We start from the raw sequence: 17,953 nt of genomic DNA, 5'->3' as shown, positions 1-17,953 counted from the left end.
ATGCTGGCATGGGGAATGGGATTTCTGGGGATGGAGCTGATTTTAGTCAGCTTCCACCCCAACTCTCAAACATCATGGCACCGTATGAAGGACTTTTTGAGCAGCCTGGGGTTTTCTTCCTTTTGCTGCCTTCCTGGGTTGACTGAAAGTCCACTAGAGGGCCCCCGCAGTGGCCCTTTTGCCAGCCGCTGCACTGAGCTGTTAGTGTTTATACACAAAATAGGCCAATTAATTTCTGTTTTACTTTTTCATCCAGTGCACAAATGTATACAAATAGTATTGGAGACATCTCTTTTTAAAAATAGAATAAGGAGAGAAGGAGAATAAGTAATTAAGAAAAATGGACTTCAAACCAACATATTTAGAATGTAGAAAGATCTCATTTGAAAGAGATAAGAGTACATTATTTATTTATGCACAATTAATTGAAGAGTCAGATGATTGATTTTGTTATTGAAAGTGATTATAAACCAGTTTATTTATAACAACCTAATCATTCAAGAGTGAAAATGTTTAACTGTTATTGAAGCTATTTGAATTAATATTTTCTCTTTTTTTGTTCTACTTTGTGTTCCAACCAGGAGTATAATTTTTAAATGAGCCTGTTTTAGTAGCAATATTGCAGGTAAAATTATTGGGCATGGTGTTTTTTGGGGGGCCGGGGGGGGGTTAGAAGTCTTATGGGCTGGTAGATCTTTGTTACATGGTTCATTTTTGTTGTTTACTAAATCACTTGTTAAAACACTACAATATTCTGATGAGCATGTGCAGTGCACAAAGTATGCTAGTTAAAACTGCAAAATCTACCACTTACATTAGCCCTTATGATAGTAGGACTGTATTTGAAAATATAACCATAAAACTCTTTAAAGCACTAACAATAAAGATGCTGTGATCAAGAGATGGACATAGAAGAAGAAGAAGAAGAGTTTGGATTTATATCCCCCCTTTCTCTCCTGTAAGAGACTCAAAGGGGCTTACAATCTCCTTGCCCTTCCCCCCTCACAACAAACACCCTGTGAGGTAGGTGGGGCTGAGAGAGCTCCGAGAAGCTGCGACTAGCCCAAGGTCACCCAGCTGGCGTGTGTGGGAGTGTACAGGCTAATCTGAATTCCCCAAATAAGCCTCCACAGCTCAGGCGGCAGAGCTGGGAATCAAACCCGGTTCCTCCAGATTAGATACACGAGCTCTTAACCTCCTATGCCACTGCTACGCCACTGCTGCACATACATAGGAAGACGGCAATTCAAAGTAGACTAAAAAAGTTTCCAAAGCAACTCATATGTAGCCTTAGAAGGCTGAATGACATACATACTTAAGCTCATTCATCTCAACTCGGAACTGATCAACTGGTGTGTGTTTCTTTAGTAGAAGATGTTGATCTGTGCAAATGAATTTTGCTATTGTTCTGGTCTTTGACTGTAACAAAAAATAATACTAGAATTTTGCTATTTTATGTCTTAGAAACTTGGAATTGATTGTATTCTGTATAATCATATACAATGTCATTCTGAAGTTATGGGAGGTAGATGTGAACTTCTCTTTTGTCTTCTGAAGAGCATCACCTGCACCAGCATCACCAGCATCAAAGAGTTTCTTCTGTGGCATGAAGGGCTGTTAGGATTTTACCAGTGTCTGCTTCATTCAATCAAGCAAGAGTTAATTGTTGAAATGGAATCACATGAACTTCTGGAAAGATCTCTGTTTCTTCCTCCAGAAAAAAAGGAGAGGCAGACACACAGGCACATATGGACTGAACAGACACCCAGACTGAAAGCTTGCACAGATAAAATTTGCTGTTCCTATATTTAGTGTAAATTCTGGTAAAGTTCTGAAAAACAATTCACTCGCCTCTTTGCTCTGTGATTTGCTCTGCTAATTCATTGCAATACCATAAGGGTCCTCAGAAACAGTGTTGAATAACTGGAGGGGGGGGGGCTTTAGCTTGTAAAAAATCAACAGAAACTGTGATTCTTGTCTTGTATGTTCCAATCACACAAAGATATATCTGGATCCAACTAATAGATAATGAAGTGATATGCTACTTTTTACTTTGTAACTGTTGTATTATTAATATAACACTGAATCAAGAATTGCACCAAGTCAATGCTGGGGGTGGGGGGGGGGAGAGATAAATATCAAAAAAGGTGCTGCAGAAAGTTGTTCCTTAATTTTTCCATCTATTTATTTTTATTCATCAGAATAAAGCTACTGACTATAAATCAGATGTTGAATTGTTCTATAATTGTGCTTTCCAAAGTAGATAATTAAATTGCTATGTCTTTGGGAAAAGGTCAACATGTTGGGCTAGCATATATTCATCTCCCCAAGGCATTTGACCTTATTAGCCATGAATCACTGTTTCACTGAAGTGAGTCTTTTGGCTTCATCCCACAAACTCTAAAATTATAAAAATGCGATGAATGTTTTACTAATTAACCCTCATATATCCTGTTATGATTTAACTCTGCTATTAATACTCTTGCTGCTATCTGGTCAGAGACAAGATGTGCCCATTGTTTCTAACTATTCCACAATTAAAAGTATTACAATGAAATAAATACCACTGAGTGGAAAAAATATAAACTACTCCAAAACTGTACATGTCAATGGGTTATAAAGCAAAGGTTGGTCACCATAATTTATGGGTATCATAACTGTAAACATTGAGGCAATGGTGGTTTGGTTGAGTGGCTCTAAGAGAGGCAAGAAAGGCTTGCTCCTTTGACTTGCTCTTACCTTGCTTCTGTCCCTTCTTTGAACATGGTAAGTTTGACTGTTGAACATGTCCATGAAGAAATTTGACTGTTGAACAGGTCTATGGAGAAATTTGCAGCATCCCAAATGTCAGAAGTTGCTTTTAAAAGCAAAAATATCTGACATACTACAATACCACTGTAAGTCTACAGTGTGAGAACATTGCCCCATCAGTTTTTGGTGAACCACAGTGAACAGTAAGAACTCTGGAACAAACTTGCAGTCCAAGGACATGCAGAGAAACTGACCAGATTCCCTACTTGCAACAATGTTTGCTTTGGCCACAAAGTGGGAATCATGTCCATATCAAACATTCCTCTCCACTATAAGGATAGGATGGGGGAAAGTGGCTCAGGACGTCAGCTTTTTACCATACATTAGGCAACAAAGGAACACATAATCATATTCACAAAGAGTGTTCCTGTCATCTCACCAATAGCTCAGTGGGAAAAGGACCCACATGGCACACAAGCCTTGCCTTTCTAAAACAATAATGTCAATGGTGGAGGTAGGGTTACTGACTCCAGCTAGGGTAAGTCTTGGTGATTTGGGGACAGTGCCTGAAGATAGAAGGAGGGGAAGGAGCTTACCAAGAATATACCAGAGTCCACCCTACAAACCTGCTATTCTCTTCAAGATGACTGATTTCTGTAAAGTGGAGATCAATTATAATTTCAGAACTGAGAAGCTACATCCCACCAGAGCTTCACAGCCAATGAGGGGCCAAGGACTGGGCAGGGGGAAAAAGCTGATTGGTTGTTGTTGAGTTCAGAAATAAAATAAATACTGGAACTGAGGACATGAATCCTCAGTTCCAGCACCTTGTATTTAGGGCGACACAAATCAATAAAGTTCTTTTCTTTAAGTTAACTGCATTTGAGTGTGTTCAGCCTTACAGAAACAATCAATACTTTTGTTGACAATCATGAGGCACAGAGTTCTAAGAGGAAATTCCAATGAATGGGTTTCTCAACTCTCTGGTTAAGTCATGGCTCTGTAAGATGTACTGACATATCATATCATACCATCAGAGATAGCTCTGTCCCTGTTACTGCATGCCATGAGAGCGTAAAATGTGCTGGTTAAACTACTTTCTTCTAAGCAGTTTTCATTGGCACAGAAACCATAATGGGCAATGCCCAGTAGATCTACATGGTTACTGCTTCTCTTGGCAATGTTCTAGGCTCAGCAGGTGGCTAGCTGCTATGAAGGGAATCTATTATAACAGCTTCATCTGTGGGATGGCTATCTGCAAAGAGTCATAAGTAGCAGCCCCTGAAAAACTGCACTGTGTGCTTTTGTAGTTCTTTGAGATCCACCTGCTCTTTGACAGTTCCTACCTAGTGGCATATACATTTTGGAAGACATAATGTAGGCATTGAACTACATTAAGGAATTTTATTTTATTGTAATTGTATGTACATTCAGCTGGTCTTTTTCTTGGGGCTTATACTGCAAGCAAATCGATGCTTTAAATATTTGGCCAGAAATAGCAAAGGTTAGGGTAGAGTGGCTGGCAGTAATGCAGGAGTACTGTTGTGTTTTGTTTCTTCTCACTTGCAACAAGGGGTGGGGTATGCAAGCCTTACATTGCACTTGATAGGTAGAATACCTGTAAAGGTTTGAACAGAACAGTATTAGCAGTATATTATAATGTTTTCTCTCTTCTTTGCATGCTTTTCTCTGGAATTGTTCTCTGGTGTTTGTTCTAAGTCAACATTCCATGTTCTCTGCTCTATCATTTGGGATAGTGCTTGGGAGAGCTGGGATTCCATGCAGGCTTAGGAATCAATTGTATGTAGGTCTACCCATAATCCTACTCAGTTTTATTCAATGGAACTTAGGAAAGTGTTCTTAGGATCACACTGTTAGTAGCCTAAGTCATGTCATGCCTTTTTATTATGGCAGGAGGTTGGGTTGGTAGTGTTACTGCAGCCTGGGCAACAATCAAAATTGAAGCCATGATGCAAGATCATAATAAAAGAAAGATTTATTGTGGTTGAACAGAGTTTCATCCAGCAGGGAAAGAAGGCACCAGGAGGCACACAGAACTCAGAAAAATGCAGACTTCTTATAGGATTTTGGTGGTTACATCAGTGATTAGTTTAGAACATGATAAAACATATGCCCATCAGGGACCAACAAGGATCATTAAGGTCCATCAAGGTTCTTCCTCTGAGACATCTTGGCCTTATCTTTCGCCAGAAAACACCTCTGTATAGCCATCTTTATGATAACATAGATGTTTGCTTGCTGGCTCTAACATGTATTCACCTTGACGTTCTGCCTTGTATCTCACTATCAAAACTGCTAACTTGGGAGAGACTTTAGTATGACTAGGCAGTTTAAACTATTTCTTTGTAATTTTTCTCAAACTAGGAAGACATTCTTTAACACGGTTTCTGTTATCAGCTGCTGGCTTTTCTGGGTGTGTGTGATAATCATTTGAGAGGCTATGTCAAATGCATAGAGGTTTGTTTGACTCATTAACTATCTGCATCCTGTTTCTCTGTATCCACCCCCCTTTGGTATAATCTTATCTTATGTTCCAGCCAGCTTGCAGTTCAGACAATACATCCAGAGAACAGTATATTTTACAAAAGGAAATAAACTTTTTACAAACTTTAGCAAAACCATAGACAACCTTACAATTAAACCTAAATTCTACTAACATTATATGTCTACCTAAAATATGTCTATCTAAATTCTACTAACATTATATGTCTACCTAAAATATTTAAACAGAATTATTTATATTCAACCCTTTGGCTACAGTAGTTGCATTTTAATTCTTAATGTATTCTACTCAGTTATACCAGAATTGTCACTGCTTATGCAGGATTCAGGCTGGAGTGGCTTAGCCCTACTTCCCCTGATCATCCATCAAGTAAGCCCCCCCCCCCCATATACATTTCTAGTGAATTTACACATGCCTGATTATATTGACACTGTTTGTATGATGTCAGACTTGTGTCATGTGCTTTGTGCTGGAAGAAAATGAACTGAAGATGGTATGGATATCATTAGATGTCTACTCAAATAAGCAAAGTTTAAAAGTTCCATGCACAAACTGATATAATATTTATTTATATATTTGCATTTATTCCCTGCTCTTTGCCACAGTCTCAGGGAAGAGAACCACTCGGGAACATAAAGTAAATATGTGAGGTCGGGAACAATAACATTATATATAATTTTTTAGGTTATAAATTTAGTTAAAAATTAATGTGGCACATAGAACCTGCATAGTTTTGAATAATTTTTTTTAAAATTGTACCATTATTAATACACTTTTCTAGTATCCCATTAATTCTAGTACGAGAGATTTATGCACACATTTTACACTTGGTCTGAAATCAATGGGACATATTTTATTTAAGATGGATTAAGGACAAAAAACAAGTAAAAGTAAAAAAAAATTGGTATGCACAGAAAGCATGTGTCTTCTGTTTTAAAATGCTTTCAAACATCAGTTTTGTCTGAGGCTGGCTTCTATTTGCAAGTGACCTTTGCTCTGTAGCAAAAAAATGATCCCCACAGAGATTTAACATATTTCAAATTCAACCAAACAACTCACACAATGAACAGAAGTTTTGATAAAACCTGATTTTTAAAGGATCCTTTCTAAATGAACTATATTACAATATACTATTTCCCCAACATTTTTCTTTTGTTCTCCTAGAGGTGAATTGAAACTGAGAATAGTCTCAAACATTTGAGAAACAAAAAGATACAAATACTATTTTTTTTGCATCCTGACACTAACAGCCTGATTCTAAGCATTTTTAGTCAGAAGTAAATCCTACTGAATTAAACTGGACTTAACTTCTATTTAATGTATTAGGATTACAGCCTAAAATCTGATTTTTTTTAAATGGGAAAAATATGTTAGGGAATATTCTTTTATGACTTTCTCAGCGTCCTTCACATTGTTTCAAAACATTCTGACATATCCCACATTGTTGCAAATCTGTATCTGTTTTTGGATTGCCCATCATAGCAATATTCCTTAGGAGCATAAAAGCTTTCATTTTAATGACTTTCTAAGGTCTCCCTGGAGTACAGAAATGGAATTTTCTTGTTTGAGCATACTAAGTTCTGGAGAATGCCCCTTGTCCAGTTGCTCTTAGTGAGTGCACTGGCACCAGAAATGAATGTCAAGACAGAGATGTCAATAACATCACAAATGTTTTATTTTATTTATTTCTTATTTATTTCTTAAATTTATATACCGCCTGATCCCCGAAGGGCTCCGTGTTAATCCTGGTGCTAATGCAAATTGAACATGCTAATTTTGGGAACACTTCTACATAAGAGATCCTTGTACATCCAGGTATTGTGGACTACTTCAACTATCTATCCATTTGCAAATTGCATATAATTTCAGGAAAAATCCTATCTCTGTGAATAGCTTAGGAATCTCTGTAAATAGCTTAGGAATCTCTGTAAATAGCTTGGAATGTCATCTAAAGGTTTTTGTGAGGAGGAATAATATCACGTTGTCATTAACAGTAACAAAAATATTAAAAGGAAAATGATAGAAAAGTATAAAATATAATATGATTCAGAAAGAATAGAGAGGAACTGCTCACAGCCAAAATATAATTTTATATGTCTACTGAAAGATCCAGCTTTTAGTTAGATAGAAGCAACGATTACACAGAACATCAAACAGATAATCTTTCACCCATGCTAATAAGAACATTAAAAACATAAGAAGACCTTTGCAGGAGTAGGCCATTTAGTTCAGCATTACAAAGTGGTCAACCAGTTCCTCTGGAGGGCCAAAAACAGGGCCTGGAGGCTGAGGCCTTTCCCTGTCACCTCAATCTGCCTCTGAATATGGGGTTTCCTTTAATCACCATAGATAGTAGCCACTGATAGATGTATACTTCAGGATTCTGTCTAATTCCATTTTAAAGCTTTCTGCCTGTGGCCATCACTAATTACATTCTCTGACAGTGAATTCCACATTTTAATCATTCACTGTGTAAATAAGTATTTCCTGTCCTGAATCCACTACTCATCAGTTTCATTGGATGCCCTTAAAATAGTATTTTCTGGGAGGGAGAAAAAGTTCTGTCAAAATGACCCAAGACACTTTCTCAGGGTCTTTTAAGGCATGAGTCCCTTCTGAACCAAACACCACACAGTCCACTCAGTATGAATAAAATATATATTTGATTTATTTTATAGTGAGCAAAGTCAATAGCATCGATAACTGCATTCATAGTCATCGGTTTTCACCATCCTGAATTATTTTGTGTCATATGTAGACTTGGCTACTACACTACTCACCCAGATTATTTGTGAGCAAATTAAATAGTACCAGCCCCAATAGCAATCTTTCTGGGGCCCCACTGCTAACTTCCCTCCTTGTGAGAACTGTCCATTTATTCCTGTCATTTAATCAATTTTAAATCCATAAAAGAACCCCTATGTTTATTCCATGACTGCTAAATTTACTCAGGAATGTTTGGTGAGGTACTTTGGCAAAAGCCTTTTGAAAGTCCAAGTATATAATATCTTCCAGGTCACTGTTGTCTACATGCTAGTTCTCAAAGAACTCCCAAAGATTGGTGAGGCAGTACTTTGCTTTGCAGAAGCCACACATATTTTTTCTTCAGCAGGCTTTGTTTCTCTATATTTCTCATAATTCTACCTTCAATTACAGTTTTTACTGTAATTTGCCTCAGACAGACATTAGGCTGACTGGCTCGTAATTTCCAGGTTCCCTTTTTGATTCTTTTTAAAAATCGGTGTTAAATTTGCTACTCCTCAGTCTTCTGGTAAAACAGCTGAATTTAATGGTAGGTTACATATTCAGTTTAGTAGATCAACTATCTCACATTTTAATTCCCTCAGAATTCTTGGGTGGATGCCATCAGGACCTGGAGGCTTATTGGTTTCTAATTTCCAAGAAGGTCTAGAAATTAATCTCTTGTCATCTCAGTTTGACTCAGTTCTTCAGACTCCCTTCTGGAAAATGGTGGCTGTGGCTATTCTTACAGCAAACACAGTAGTAAAAAAAATCATGGAGCTTCTGTGCCATCTCCCCAAATTCCTTCAACAATTTATTCCTTGGTCATCCAAAGTCCCAACATCCACATTCTGTTGAGGAAGAGGAGTAAGAAGGTTTCTGGAGGAAAACTTTAAAGGTTAAATTTGGGGGGTGGGGTGGTATATTAAATATGAGAAAGAAAGAAAGAAATTTAAGGAGTCCAGTTTGCTAGGGATACAATTTAGCTGTTGAAAAAGAGCTGCCACCATTTCTCCCATAAGCAAGCAATTGTCAGCAATACACTCCAAATAAGAGTTCTTTTGCAAGTCAAAGTTTAGCCTCCAGTTCTAAGAAAAAAGCTTTCCTAAAATTTCAAATGGGGATTATGGAATTTTCTGTCAGTTTAAGGAATCAGTACTGTCAAAGGAGTCAGGTTTTCCCAATAAGCAGTTAGAAATACTCTTTAGAGTTCAGCTACCAAAGCTTCAGAAGCCTCATAATTATTATTTGTAGATGAAAGTGAAAAACAGAATGCACACTTATTTGGTCTTTCAAAAAAGGCTGCTTTTCAAGGTTTGGAGGGGAACAGTGTCCAGAGATATCTCTTGCACATTACTTTTCTCTCCCTGTTGTTAGTAATTTCACTTAAACAGCTTCTGCACTAAAGCTTCTTTAGTGTTCTTGGACAAACAGCATACAAAATGAAGAAACATTTACCACTCCAAATCACTCATGTTGCCAATAGGAGCAAGTAATCAGGAAAGATGGGTTGGAGGTCAGAAGTGGTTAAAAGGGAAACAATTAAAACTTAAAATTTGGGAGGATAGGGTAAAAAAAATCTTGTTATCTGCTCTTTGCAAAAGGTAAGACAAAACAAAAGTTAAGAGAAAAATAAAACAGATAAAACTCTGTGATAGATAAGCAGCAGTCGGTCCTACACCATCTTGGCTTCTCTGTCTCCTTATCCTATAAGATTTCTTGTAATGAATATAAGAGCTTGCAAAATATGAAGACCATTGGCTGCAGGGGAAATGATGCAAAGAGGCTAATTTTCACAATCCCCATCCATCTTGAGCTTGATTTGGGAGCATGATTAACTGAGCTGTCAGATTGATTTCCTAATATATTAATTTTGGTAGCTACTAATCAGATAAATAATAGTCAATAATAATCAGCTATAGTTTTACTAATTATATTCATTTTATTATATTTTTCTTTTAAATATTAAATAATGTATAACAATTCTTTTTGAAGCTGCCAGGATCAAATCTATGGATTACACTTTTGTTCCAACTACCACCCTCTGGGAGGGTTTTAATTCGGGAGTTGACTAGGGGCCGTCATCATTTATAGTTTTTTATCGCTGTGTTTTAATCTAGTTTTGTGGAATGACCCATATGGGTTATTGTGCACTGTGTAGAGGAAACTATGTTGTACACCGCTCAGAGCCCTTCGGGGGTAGAGCGGTATAAAAAACCCATAAATAAATAAATAAATAAATAAATAAATAAATAAATAAATAAATAAATAAATAAATAAATCTTCTCAGCAGTCATACTATCAGCAATGTAAATACAGAATTTAAAAAATCTAATGGCCATTACCTTGAACTTACCATACTTGGGTTTTCTTCCATCAAATTCACTTAGTGTGATGGTTCCTAATGTTCACATGACTCACTTTCATCAAAGGAAAGATTGCAAGAATGTGGAAAAACATGTTGCAAGAATTAGTTTGTATTGGGCCAAAGTACATTTTGCTTCTGGTCATGTTTTAAAATTATTTTGTATTATGTTTTATGTTTTAAACTATTAGATTGAAAGTATTATGTAATCAAACTAGGCAGCTGTACGGATTTTGATATATTCAAGTGTTCAGCTGCCTAAATAAAAAATCTCAGTGGGGAAAATAACTGAAATTGCATTTGGGCTTTAAAATAATGCAATTCATATGGTCATTTTCCTTCTATATTGAAGTCAGTGCATTGGTTCCTGAGATAAAGGCTGATATATACATGACACAGTCATCACAATAGACACAAGGATTAGTATCAGACATGGGATGGGAATCCTGTGCTCTTACAAATCTAGTACAGAGCCCTTGTAGTAGTCATGAGGACTTTGTAGGAATTGATTCTCAGTGTTCCTGCATGGAATTATCTTAATTTTTAGTAGTATCTTGACATACTGTATCTTGGTGACCTGGTTCAGAAAAATCTCACTGGGGCACATTTCCAACTGTCTATTTCAAGGAATTATAAAAGAAGAAACAGATGTTTTCTATCAAAAACTAATGTTGACGAGCTACTATTACTCCTTCCCTAAGCACTTATTCTAGACTGTAATCATGCACTCCCTTCTTTTGCGTTAATAGATGCAGCAGAATGCAATAATTCAAATTCTGGCTTGTTGACACAGCTTGCTTCAGCTGTTCACAAAGTAAGTTGTTTGTTCGCTGAATCTATGAACACGTCAGCACTCTGCAGACAAACAAAAAGGAGCTGTTGGTTTTGACACTGGTTGTAGTTGTCTACCACCCTCCATGGAACTTGAAAACCTATAATATGTTTAAGGAATCACATGCAATAAATTTTGTTGCTGTTAATTTTGACACTCTTATTTCCATTAAGAGAAATAACAGACTCCCCACAATTTCCTTTGTGCATGCAAAGTAAAATAAGGGAATAATAAATCACAGGCTGGATTGAAATGAATGGGGGCCACACAGAGAATGGCTTTTGGGATTTCATGTCATTCCTGTTTGCTTGAAATGATGCTATTTTTACATATTAGTTTACAGAAAAGTGTGGGAAATGATTTTCTGAATGTATTGGCTTTCCAAGTGCGGAACTCTGAGTACAATTTTGTCAGTGAGCGGATCCCTTGAATCCACCGCTACCTCTATAGGTTTAATATGAGAGAAGCACTTAAATAATTATATCTTATATTTCATAAAGAAGACCCAGGACTTAAAATGGTTTGTAAGTAGGTGATGAGATTGTGAGTTTATGTTTTCATGTGTTCTTCATTTGAGATGTATTCACAATACAGTGAAAATGGTTTATAGAAAAAACATCTTAAATGAGATAACCTCAAAACAACAAAAAGATTGTAGCAGCAAAAAACAAAAGGGAAGTCATAAACCATTAATAAAAGCTATGAAACAGCAATCAGTAGTGGGAGACTGATCAAAATAGCAAATATATCACATCATTTTCTGTCCCATCCATTATTAGGAACTGAAAAGGGAGTAGCAGATTCAGATTAGTCTAGGAACCACTTGTTCCAGGCCAGGGAAGTCTTCATTTGGTAGATGTCATAGGACTCATAAGCTGAACCTGTTACATGTCTTCAACGTCAGTTGAGAGAGAAGTTTGTTGTCACCTTGGTTATCAAGTATAACTGTTTGTCTTCCCTTTGCAGAACTGCAATGACACTTGGGGATGAAACAGCAGTTGCAGCTCTGCACTATAGATCATTCCAGGCCAGGGCTGCATTCTTTAGCATAGTGTTGTGGCTAAGGAAGTATCCTCAGGCACTGTAAAAAGATGAATCAGATATTTAACCCTTTTAGAGTGTCCTCTAGTGTGACTTTGAGAGTACTATGCTCTGATATTTCTTTTTCTGGCTATCATGATTTTAAAGATTTCTGCAGGTGCACTGAGAAGAAATTGTACTAGTTTTGTAGATGGTATATGGATGATGGTACCTGTTTTATTGTGATATGTCTGCTGGGTCATTTAATATTTTGGGTAGTAGAACTGGTGTACGGCACAATGTGGAAAGTATGATGATGGGAAAAATACTGGTTTAGACAGATGAACCTATGATTACTGCCCACCCAGTCTCTGGATATGGGTGTTTCAATTCTCATGGAATCCTCCATTTTGACCTTGATATTGAGTACACTAGACTTATCAGGATAAGATATCCTTTAATTATATTTTTAAAAGGATAGGATTGATCTGCTAACAGAGATTTGGTTCTGAAAATTTTAGAATAACCCCAGATGGTTATGCAGCCCTGTACCAACTCTGAATTGGAGAATGGGTATGGGACCACAACTCTCCATGACTCTTTCTCCTCCTGCCAGCCATACTTACTGAACCAGTGCCAAGATGCCATGATCAAGCGGCTGAGGGAGAACATGCCAAAACTGAATTCAGATGCTTTTGTTGGTAAAGCTGCACTATTGGATGATATTATGCTTCCTACTTGGAATGGGTTTAAAGACCCATCAAGGTTGATTGAGTCTACTCATACTGGCCATGGATCTCCAGAGTTTTAGGCAGGGGTATTTCATGTTACCTACTACCTGATCCTTCTAGCTGTATATGCCATAGATTGAATCTGGTATCCTTCACATGCAAAGCAGTTATTCTACCACTGAGCTACACCTGCACCCTCTGTGTTGTTCTGCATCAGGCATTTATTATGGCAGCCTCCATGCAGATGTTTCCTGGAAGTTTTTAGGAGAGCACTATATTTTTTATCTTTAGGAAGTAGTGCAAGACTGAACTTTAAAGATATTTAATTAGTCAAGTCACTGGTTAGCCACTGTGGCAAACAAGATGCTAGTTTAGATTAACCACTGAACTAGCATCTTGTTTGCCACAGTGGCTAACCAGTGACTTAGATGAAACACTCTTGTTCAGCTCCCCTCCCGGGCCTATAGTCACGAAGACTGAGATAAGATTCCTGATTGACCAACTGAAGCCACATAAGTTGCCCGGGCCAGATCAGATGCCCCCTGAATTGTTCAAGGAGTTTGTAGACTGGTGGTCCCCCTTACTGGCCAAACTTTTCACTGAAACCAACAACACAGGCATAATGCCAAAGTCCTGGACTAATGCTATAATTTCCATATATTTAAAGAAGGTGACCCTGACTTACCATCAAATTATAGACAAAAAGAACCTGTTATCAGTTTCAGAAAAACTATACACTTACCGGTAATTTCTGCTCAACTGGTTACTTAAATGGATTGAGCACAATAAGATCTTGGGGAATGAACAAGGATATTCTATGCTCCACCATTGCATACTCCTGGATTCAATCATCTCCAAATATATTAGGAAAGGCCGTTCCAACTTATATACTGCCTTCCTTGACCTGAAGGGGGCATTTGACTCAGTAGACAGGAATTGGCTCTGAATGAAACTTGAAAATCTGGGTCTAGATAAAAGATTACTCACTCTAATCAAACTACTACATCATAACACCTCTTGTCAAGTCAAGTATTCCCAGGCAGGGGAGCTAACCTCCAAAATCATCATAATGAATGGGGTGAAACAAGGCTGCATTCTGGCTCCAATTCTATTTAATCTTTTTCTAAATGATCTGGCCCCCACTTTAACAGCAATAAATTCCCACTGCCCCATCTTGAACAATCCTTGGATGTTGGGGATTACAGCCCAATATCTGCTGCAGGTTCTGCTTGTAAGGGAAACCTACTCTGTTCTGTCATAATTATCGTTTTATGATTTTATTTTGATATTTATGCCTAATAAAGGTCTGTTGTTGTTTAAAAAAAGATGAACCTGATGCAGCAAGGCTCTTCTTTTCCCAGGAATCCAAGAAGGGAACTCCCTTGTTACTGGCTGGGCAATATTATTTGAGCCTTTATGCCAGGGGTGGGCAATTATTTTTTCCATGGGGCCGCATAAGAAACAGAAAGTATTGTGGAGGGCTGGGCCCTCCTCCCGTCCAGAGTGGGCATGCTCAGGTCAGCCTTTCCCGCTTCCTTGCCCGTCGGCGGCAGTTCACATAGCAACAGTGCTCAAGAAACTCGGGCTTCCACTTTCACGCACCCTGCTCCACCTTTTTTCCTCTCACGGCGCTTGCGCAATGTGGCGGAGCTCTGAGGGTGGGGAGAGAACTACAGCTTTTTAAAAACTCTCTCGCTGATCCCTCCCACGCCTGTTCCTGGACAATGCAGCTGCCATGCGTTATAGAAGGGCAGGGCTCCCAAGAGGGGGAAGTGCGCGCGTGCGTGTGAATGACTGAGACAGGCTTTTTAAAATAATCCCAGTCTTGCGTCGCTTCTCCCAGCCGCCATTTTGACGATGGGTTCTTCTAAAGCAAAGGCCAGTCAGGGTCATCCGGCGGGCCGGATGTGGCCCGTGGGCCATATAATGCCCAGGTCTGCTTTATGCTAACTGGCATGAGGGGAGAATACCGAGCAATTCCGGCACATGCAAGTAACAAAAAAAATGAGTAGTGAATTCTATGTTTGGACATAGGGAAGGACTGTCTTAATGCTAAAAATCTCTTTAGACAGCCTTTCAGTGTATCTACACCAAAGCAATCGCAGCATCATTTCAAATTATGGCCAATCTATTTTTAGCCTGCTGTTCCTCCAAGGAACACAGGGTGGCATATGTAGTTTTGCCTTTCTACCCAAACCATCCTATGAAATAACTGAAACTGAAAGAAGAAGAGAGAGAGTGGCCCAAGATCATCCAGTAAGTTTCATGACCCAGTAGTAGGGGCTTGAAGGTGGGTCTCTCAGATCCCAGCTCAACACTCAAACCAGTTCACTAGTTCTTCTTCTACTTTCCGAATCACGTGGTGTATTTAATTTGGTTGACTGAGGGAGCAATCCACTGGAATTCTTAGAAATTGGTTCAATTTTATTCAGTTGGGCTTACTCTGAAAGGTTTTTTTGCAATTGAAGCAATAGTTTATAAGAAGGCTACGTCTTCTGTTTTCTCCTTTGTTGTTCTTGCATTGCCTGTTTATATGACACAGTTTGAACAGTTGTTTCAGGGTTTTTTTCAGTAAGGTACCTTTGAATCCTTCCATAAGAATGGTGGATAGATTTATTTAGATAAAGAAGAAGAGTTTTGGATTCATACCCTGCCCTTTTCTCCTGTAAGGAGTCTCCAAATGGCTTATGAACTCCTTCCCTTCGTCTCCTCATAACATATACCTTGTGAGATAGGTGGGGGTGGAACAGTTCTGAAAGAACTGTGACTAGCCCAAGGTCACCCAGCAGGCTTCATGTATAGGAAAGGGGAAGCAAATCTAGTTCACCAAATGAAAATCTGCCACTCATGTGGAGGCACAGGAAATTAAACCTAGTTCTGTGGATTAGAGTCCACCACTCTTAACCACTACACCATGCTGGCTCTCCAACCACAAATTAATCCATTCCAACCACAAAATAGCCCCTGGAATAAATAACTTTATTAGATCATCAAAAGTCTAAAAGTGAGGGAGTAAATTGAATGTATTGGCAATGACTGGTCTTAAGTCATGGGGGTAGATGTAAAAGAATCGGTGTGTATCTTGAAAATGAACACTGGCCTCTTCCTTAAATCCAGAAAGATTATGAGGAGAACTGGCACTTTTGCTTATAAGTTAAAACTGATCATTTGCTGATCTGCTTTGAGGTCTGCTCCTGGAGTCCTTGTAAATATGCATGAGAAGGAATGGGGAAGGGAAGATGAGGGAGGGAGTAAAAGCAATTGAATAGAGGATTATCATTGTGGTTAGAAACCCATTGCTTAGCCAGAGGCAAATTTCTGAACATGTAAATTCAAGAAAAACCCAACTATATTCCCAGGATGAACACTTACCTGAGAGTAATCACCACTGAAAACAAAGGTGATTACTGCAATGTAAATATACATGGGATTGGGATGCTCTGAAGAGAGGGAAGCAAAACAAGAATTGCTTTTAAACTGAGGCTTTTATGTCTGGCATTTTGTAAAGTGGAAAGGACTTCCTTAGCCAGAGAGATTTTCTGAAGATACGAGAGACTCATAAAGCCAACCAAGATATTGGAGGACAATGAGATCAAAGCCATTTTAGTATGCATACTAGCCCATAGTTACATCAGGAGTCCATGTGTACAATTGAGAAAAAAACCAAAGTGTGTTAGAGAGACTTAATTCTCTGAATCATTCTTATCCCACTGAGAATACATTGAGGCTAAAGAAATGGGAGGGAAGGCAACATGTAAGAGACTCCAGAGATTTCAGACTTGTGTCCACTAAAGGATTTTGTGCTCTTTTAAACATGTGAGACAAGAGAACAGGGAGTAAATACAATGAAGACTTGTCATTCTGAAAGCAGCTTGACTTGCTTAGCAGAGAACTTTTCCAAGGAAAAGTCATATATGCTAAGAGGGATGAAAATGGAACTTCCAAGTGAGTATACATATGTGGAGAATCAGAAAGGATGGGAAGAGAAATTTAGGAGATGGAGGAACATGCTGCTGCTTTTAGCTTGCCTTTCACAAATGAATTTGACCACTAATAGACACTGTGATCTTGTGAAATCCAAAACAAAACACATGTAACACCCTTTACATGTGGAGAGCCAGCGTGGTGAAGTGATAAAGAGGATGCGGGGTCTCATCTGAAGAACCGGGATTGATTCCCCACTCCTCCACAACAGCCGTGGAGTCTTATCTGGTGCATCAGATTTATTTCCCCACTCCTAGGCCCTTTCCGGCACACATAATTTATGCCGGCAGAGGCTCGGGGACCGTTCGCATGCTAACGTGCGAGCAGCCCCCACTTCCCCCCCCAGCCAGAGAGGCGGCTCCACACGAAGCCGCCTCTCGGTCAGCCCCCTCCACTGACCTTCATGTCCAGTGTCACTCTGGAGGGCTGCAGGGACACGCCCACACTGCCCTCCGACCTCCAGGGGTCGGAGGCAGCGTGGGCAGGTCTCTGCAGCTCTCTAGAGTGACGCTGGACATGACGGTCAGTGGAGACGATGGGGAAAGCAGCATCTTCCCAGCGGTGCAGTTCACACGGCGCCGATGGGAAGACGCCGCTTTGCAAAAACCTCACTCGTTGAGCGAGGTTAAAAGCGGTGGCTTCACACCGCTCCCGGGCGGCCAGGACAGCGCTGCTGTGATGCAGCAGCGCCTCCTGTGCGAACAACAGTCCAGGGATTGCCGTCCCTGGGCTGCTGTATATTGCTCATACAGAAAGGGCCCTACATTCATGCCAGGGGACCTTAGGTTAGCCACAGTTCTTCAGAACTCGTTCAACCCCATCTACCTCACAAGGTAGTCTGTTGTGGGGAGAGGAAAGGAAAAGTGTTTTTTAGCCCCTTTGAGTACCCTTACATGAGAAAAAGGGGATAAGTCCAAACCTCCTCTTTCTCCGCCGCCTCCTCCTCCTCCTCTTCTTTATTGAGGCCAGCCAAAATGATAAAAAATAGTGTGCAAGCTTTTTGA

Source organism: Sphaerodactylus townsendi, linkage group LG04 (assembly GCF_021028975.2).
Source record: "Sphaerodactylus townsendi isolate TG3544 linkage group LG04, MPM_Stown_v2.3, whole genome shotgun sequence".
Taxonomy (NCBI): Eukaryota; Metazoa; Chordata; class Lepidosauria; order Squamata; family Sphaerodactylidae; genus Sphaerodactylus; species Sphaerodactylus townsendi.
The sequence above is the reverse complement of the archived record's forward strand: the minus strand, read 5'-3'. Positions refer to the sequence as shown.